The sequence below is a fragment of the Taudactylus pleione genome, unplaced genomic scaffold (genome assembly GCF_031769625.1).
Source record: "Taudactylus pleione unplaced genomic scaffold, aTauple2 ptg000744l, whole genome shotgun sequence".
In the NCBI taxonomy this organism is placed as follows: Eukaryota; Metazoa; Chordata; class Amphibia; order Anura; family Myobatrachidae; genus Taudactylus; species Taudactylus pleione.
This window is the reverse complement of record NW_028285146.1, coordinates 222,476-229,348: the sequence shown is the minus strand read 5'-3', so window position 1 is coordinate 229,348 and position 6,873 is coordinate 222,476. Positions and strand designations below refer to the sequence as shown.

The following is a 6,873-nucleotide window of genomic DNA, read 5'->3' as shown; positions in this document are numbered from 1 at the left end:
GCGTGGCCTCTGTGACAGCGGACGCTGTGATTGGCCATATAACTCTGACGTCATAAAACGATCTTTTATAAGAGAGTCTGTGTGATGCGGTGGATGATGCTGCCGATAGGAGAAAGAGAAGGCGGAGGACTCGGGTACTGCACCGGCCGCCATATACTGTCCCTGCACCTCCACCTGTACTGCACCGGCCGCCATATACTGCCCCTGCCCCTCCACCTGTACTGCACCTCCACCTGTACTGCACCGGCCGCCATATACTGCCCCTGCACCTCCACCTGTATTGCACCGGCCGCCATATACTGCCCCTGCACCTCCTGTACTGCACCGGCCGCCATATACTGTCCCTGCACCTCCACCTGTACTGCACCGGCCGCCATATACTGCCCCTGCCCCTCCACCTGTACTGCACCGGCCGCCATATACTGCCCCTGCACCTCCTGCACTGCACCGGCCGCCATATACTGCCCCTGCACCTCCTGCACTGCACCGGCTGCCATATACTGTCCCTGCACCTCCACATGTACTGCACCGGCCGCCATATAGTGTCCCTGCACCTCCTGCACTGCACCGGCTGTCATATACTGTCCCTGCACCACCTGCACTGCACCGGCCGCCATATACTGTCCCTGCACTGCACCGGCCGCCATATACTGTCCCTGCACCTCCTGCACTGCACCGGCCGCCATATACTGTCCCTGCACCTCCTGCACTGCACCGGCCGCCATATACTGTCCCTGCACCTCCTGCACTGCACCGGCCGCCATATACTGTCCCTGCACCTCCTGCACTGCACCGGCCGCCATATACTGTCCCTGCACCTCCTGCACTGCACCGGCCGCCATATAGTGTCCCTGCACCTCCTGCACTGCACCGGCCGCCATATAGTGTCCCTGCACCTCCTGCACTGCACCGGCCGCCATATACTGTCCCTGCACCTCCTGCACTGCACCGGCCGCCATATACTGTCCCTGCACCTCCTGCACTGCACCGGCCGCCGTATACTGTCCCTGCACTGCATCGGCCGCCATATACTGTCCCTGCACCTCCTGTACTGCACCGGCCGCCATATAGTGTCCCTGCACCTCCTGTACTGCACCGGCCGCCATATACTGTCCCTGCACCTCCTGTACTGCACCGGCCGCCATATAGTATCCCTGCACCTCCTGTACTGCACCGGCCATCATATAGTGTCCCTGCACCTCCTGTACTGCACCGGCCGCCATATACTGTCCCTGCACCTCCTGTACTGCACCGGCCGCCATATAGTGTCCCTGCACCTCCTGCACTGCACCGGCTGTCACATACTGTCCCTGCATCTCCTGTACTGCACCGGCTGTCATATACTGTCCCTGCACCTCCTGCACTGCACCAGCCGCCATATACTGTCCCTGCACCTCCTTCCTGCACTGCACCGGCCGCCATATACTGCTCCTGCACTGCACCGGCTGCCATATACTGCCCCTGCACCTCCTGCACTGCACCGGCTGCCATATACTGCCCCTGCACCTCCTGTACTGCACCAGCCGCCATATACTGCCCCTGCACCTCCTGCACTGCACCGGCCGCCATATACTGCTCCTGCACTGCACCAGCCGCCATATACTGCCCCTGCACCTCCTGCACTGCACCGGCCGCCATATACTGTCCCTGCACCACCTGCACTGCACCGGCCGCCATATACTGTCCCTGCACCACCTGCACTGCACCGGCCGCCATATAGTGTCCCTGCACCTCCTGCACTACACCGGCTGTCATATAGTGTCCCTGCACCTCCTGCACTGCACCGGCCGCCATATACTGTCCCTGCACCTCCTGCACTGCACCGGCCGCCATATACTGTCCCTGCACCTCCTGCACTGCACCGGCCGCCATATACTGTCCCTGCACCTCCTGCACTGCACCGGCCGCCATATACTGTCCCTGCACCTCCTGCACTGCACCGGCCGCCATATACTGTCCCTGCACCTCCTGTACTGCACCGGCCGCCATATACTGTCCCTGCACCTCCTGCACTGCACCGGCCGCCATTTACTGTCACTGCACCTCCTGTACTGCACCAGCCGCCATATACTGTCCCTGCACCTCCTGTACTGCACCGGCCGCCATATACTGTCCCTGCACCTCCACCTGTACTGCACCGGCCGCCATATACTGTCCCTGCACCTCCTGCACTGCACCGGCCGCCATATACTGCTCCTGCACTGCACCGGCTGCCATATACTGCCCCTGCACCTCCTGCACTGCACCGGCTGCCATATACTGCCCCTGCACCTCCTGTACTGCACCAGCCGCCATATACTGCCCCTGCACCTCCTGCACTGCACCGGCCGCCATATACTGCTCCTGCACTGCACCAGCCGCCATATACTGCCCCTGCACCTCCTGCACTGCACCGGCCGCCATATACTGCCCCTGCACCTCCTGTACTGCACCAGCCGCCATATACTGTCCCTGCACCTCCTGCACTGCACCGGCCGCCATATACTGCTCCTGCACTGCACCAGCCGCCATATACTGTCCCTGCACCTCCTGTACTGCACCGGCCGCCATATACTGTCCCTGCACCTCCTGCACTGCACCGGCCGCCATATACTGTCCCTGCACCACCTGCACTGCACCGGCCGCCATATAGTGTCCCTGCACCTCCTGCACTACACCGGCTGTCATATAGTGTCCCTGCACCTCCTGCACTGCACCGGCCGCCATATACTGTCCCTGCACCTCCTGCACTGCACCGGCCGCCATATACTGTCCCTGCACCTCCTGCTCTGCACCGGCCGCCATATACTGTCCCTGCACCTCCTGCACTGCACCGGCCGCCATATACTGTCCCTGCACCTCCTGCACTGCACCGGCCGCCATATACTGTCCCTGCACCTCCTGCACTGCACCGGCCGCCATATACTGTCCCTGCACCTCCTGCACTGCACCGGCCGCCATTTACTGTCACTGCACCTCCTGTACTGCACCAGCCGCCATATACTGTCCCTGCACCTCCTGTACTGCACCGGCCGCCATATACTGTCCCTGCACCTCCACCTGTACTGCACCGGCCGCCATATAGTGTCCCTGCACCTCCTGTACTGCACCGGCCGCCATGTACTGTCCCTGCACCTCCTGCACTGCACCGGCTGTCACATACTGTCCCTGCATCTCCTGTACTGCACCGGCCGTCATATACTGTCCCTGCACCTCCTGCACTGCACCGGCCGCCATATACTGTCCCTGCACCAGCTGCACTGCACCGGCCGCCATATAGTGTCCCTGCACCTCCTGCACTGCACCGGCCGCCATATACTGTCCCTGCACCTCCTGCACTGCACCGGCCGCCATATACTGTCCCTGCACCTCCTGCACTGCACCGGCCGCCATATACTGTCCCTGCACCTCCTGCACTGCACCGGCCGCCATATACTGTCCCTGCACCTCCTGCACTGCACCGGCCGCCATATACTGTCCCTGCACCTCCTGCACTGCATCGGCCGCCATATACTGTCCCTGCACCTCCTGCACTGCACCGGCCGCCATATACTGTCCCTGCACCTCCTGCACTGCACCGGCCGCCATATAGTGTCCCTGCACCTCCTGCACTGCACCGGCCGCCATATACTGTCCCTGCACCTCCTGCACTGCACCGGCCGCCATATACTGTCCCTGCACCTCCTGCACTGCACCGGCCGCCGTATACTGTCCCTGCACTGCACCGGCCGCCATATACTGTCCCTGCACCTCCTGCACTGCACCGGCCGCCATATAGTGTCCCTGCACCTCCTGTACTGCACCGGCCGCCATATACTGTCCCTGCACCTCCTGTACTGCACCGGCCGCCATATAGTATCCCTGCACCTCCTGTACTGCACCGGCCGTCATATAGTGTCCCTGCACCTCCTGTACTGCACCGGCCGCCATATACTGTCCCTGCACCTCCTGTACTGCACCGGCCGCCATATAGTGTCCCTGCACCTCCTGCACTGCACCGGCTGTCACATACTGTCCCTGCATCTCCTGTACTGCACCGGCTGTCATATACTGTCCCTGCACCTCCCGCACTGCACCAGCCGCCATATACTGTCCCTGCACCTCCTGCACTGCACCGGCCGCCATATACTGCTCCTGCACTGCACCAGCCGCCATATACTGCCCCTGCACCTCCTGCACTGCACCGGCTGCCATATACTGCCCCTGCACCTCCTGTACTGCACCAGCCGCCATATACTGCCCCTGCACCTCCTGCACTGCACCGGTCGCCATATACTGCTCCTGCACTGCACCAGCCGCCATATACCGCCCCTGCACCTCCTGCACTGCACCGGCCGCCATATACCGCCCCTGCACCTCCTGTACTGCACCAGCCGCCATATACTGTCCCTGCACCTCCTGCACTGCACCGGCCGCCATATACTGCTCCTGCACTGCACCAGCCGCCATATACTGTCCCTGCACCTCCTGTACTGCACCGGCCGCCATATACTGTCCCTGCACCTCCTGCACTGCACCGGCCGCAATTTACTGTCACTGCACCTCCTGTACTGCACCAGCCGCCATATACTGTCCCTGCACCTCCTGCACTGCACCGGCCGCCATATACTGCCCCTGCACCTCCTGCACTGCACCGGCCGCCATATACTGTCCCTGCACCTCCACCTGTACTGCACCGGCCGCCATATACTGTCCCTGCACCTCCACCTGTACTGCACCGGCCGCCATATAGTGTCCCTGCACCTCCTGCACTGCACCGGCTGTCATATACTGTCCCTGCACCTCCTGCACTGCACCGGCCGCCATATACTGTCCCTGCACCACCTGCACTGCACCGGCCGCCATATACTGTCCCTGCACCTCCTGCACTGCACCGGCCGCCATTTACTGTCACTGCACCTCCTGTACTGCACCAGCCGCCATATACTGTCCCTGCACCTCCTGTACTGCACCGGCCGCCATATACTGTCCCTGCACCTCCACCTGTACTGCACCGGCCGCCATATACTGTCCCTGCACCTCCTGCACTGCACCGGCCGCCATATACTGCTCCTGCACTGCACCGGCTGCCATATACTGCCCCTGCACCTCCTGCACTGCACCGGCTGCCATATACTGCCCCTGCACCTCCTGTACTGCACCAGCCGCCATATACTGCCCCTGCACCTCCTGCACTGCACCGGCCGCCATATACTGCTCCTGCACTGCACCAGCCGCCATATACTGCCCCTGCACCTCCTGCACTGCACCGGCCGCCATATACTGCCCCTGCACCTCCTGTACTGCACCAGCCGCCATATACTGTCCCTGCACCTCCTGCACTGCACCGGCCGCCATATACTGCTCCTGCACTGCACCAGCCGCCATATACTGTCCCTGCACCTCCTGTACTGCACCGGCCGCCATATACTGTCCCTGCACCTCCTGCACTGCACCGGCCGCCATATACTGTCCCTGCACCACCTGCACTGCACCGGCCGCCATATAGTGTCCCTGCACCTCCTGCACTACACCGGCTGTCATATAGTGTCCCTGCACCTCCTGCACTGCACCGGCCGCCATATACTGTCCCTGCACCTCCTGCACTGCACCGGCCGCCATATACTGTCCCTGCACCTCCTGCACTGCACCGGCCGCCATATACTGTCCCTGCACCTCCTGCACTGCACCGGCCGCCATATACTGTCCCTGCACCTCCTGCACTGCACCGGCCGCCATATACTGTCCCTGCACCTCCTGCACTGCACCGGCCGCCATATACTGTCCCTGCACCTCCTGTACTGCACCGGCCGCCATATACTGTCACTGCACCTCCTGCACTGCACCGGCCGCCATTTACTGTCACTGCACCTCCTGTACTGCACCAGCCGCCATATACTGTCCCTGCACCTCCTGTACTGCACCGGCCGCCATATACTGTCCCTGCACCTCCACCTGTACTGCACCGGCCGCCATATAGTGTCCCTGCACCTCCTGTACTGCACCGGCCGCCATGTACTGTCCCTGCACCTCCTGCACTGCACCGGCTGTCACATACTGTCCCTGCATCTCCTGTACTGCACCGGCCGTCATATACTGTCCCTGCACCTCCTGCACTGCACCGGCCGCCATATACTGTCCCTGCACCACCTGCACTGCACCGGCCGCCATATAGTGTCCCTGCACCTCCTGCACTGCACCGGCCGCCATATACTGTCCCTGCACCTCCTGCACTGCACCGGCCGCCATATACTGTCCCTGCACCTCCTGCACTGCACCGGCCGCCATATACTGTCCCTGCACCTCCTGCACTGCACCGGCCGCCATATACTGTCTCTGCACCTCCTGCACTGCATCGGCCGCCATATACTGTCCCTGCACCTCCTGCACTGCACCGGCCGCCATATACTGTCCCTGCACCTCCTGCACTGCACCGGCCGCCATATACTGTCCCTGCACCTCCTGCACTGCACCGGCCGCCATATAGTGTCCCTGCACCTCCTGCACTGCACCGGCCGCCATATAGTGTCCCTGCACCTCCTGCACTGCACCGGCCGCCATATACTGTCCCTGCACCTCCTGCACTGCACCGGCCGCCATATACTGTCCCTGCACCTCCTGCACTGCACCGGCCGCCGTATACTGTCCCTGCACTGCACCGGCCGCCATATACTGTCCCTGCACCTCCTGCACTGCACCGGCCGCCATATAGTGTCCCTGCACCTCCTGTACTGCACCGGCCGCCATATACTGTCCCTGCACCTCCTGTACTGCACCGGCCGCCATATAGTATCCCTGCACCTCCTGTACTGCACCGGCCGTCATATAGTGTCCCTGCACCTCCTGTACTGCACCGGCCGCCATATACTGTCCCTGCACCTCCTGTACTGCACCGGCCGCCATATAGTGTCCCTG

At 62.4% G+C, this 6,873-nt stretch overlaps 1 protein-coding gene across 3 annotated transcripts in view; it reads left to right on the top strand.

The window, feature by feature from the left end:
* Nucleotides 1-77: 77 nt before the first annotated feature.
* The window catches only part of LOC148477124 (protein brambleberry-like), a 73,891-nt gene continuing 67,095 nt past the window's right edge, over nucleotides 78-6,873 (top strand). For all 3 annotated transcript variants that reach the window (XM_088457182.1, XM_088457181.1, XM_088457180.1), the window contains exon 1: nucleotides 78-134. The gene's annotated coding sequence lies outside the window, so the exon portion shown is untranslated. The remainder of the gene's footprint in view (nucleotides 135-6,873) is intronic.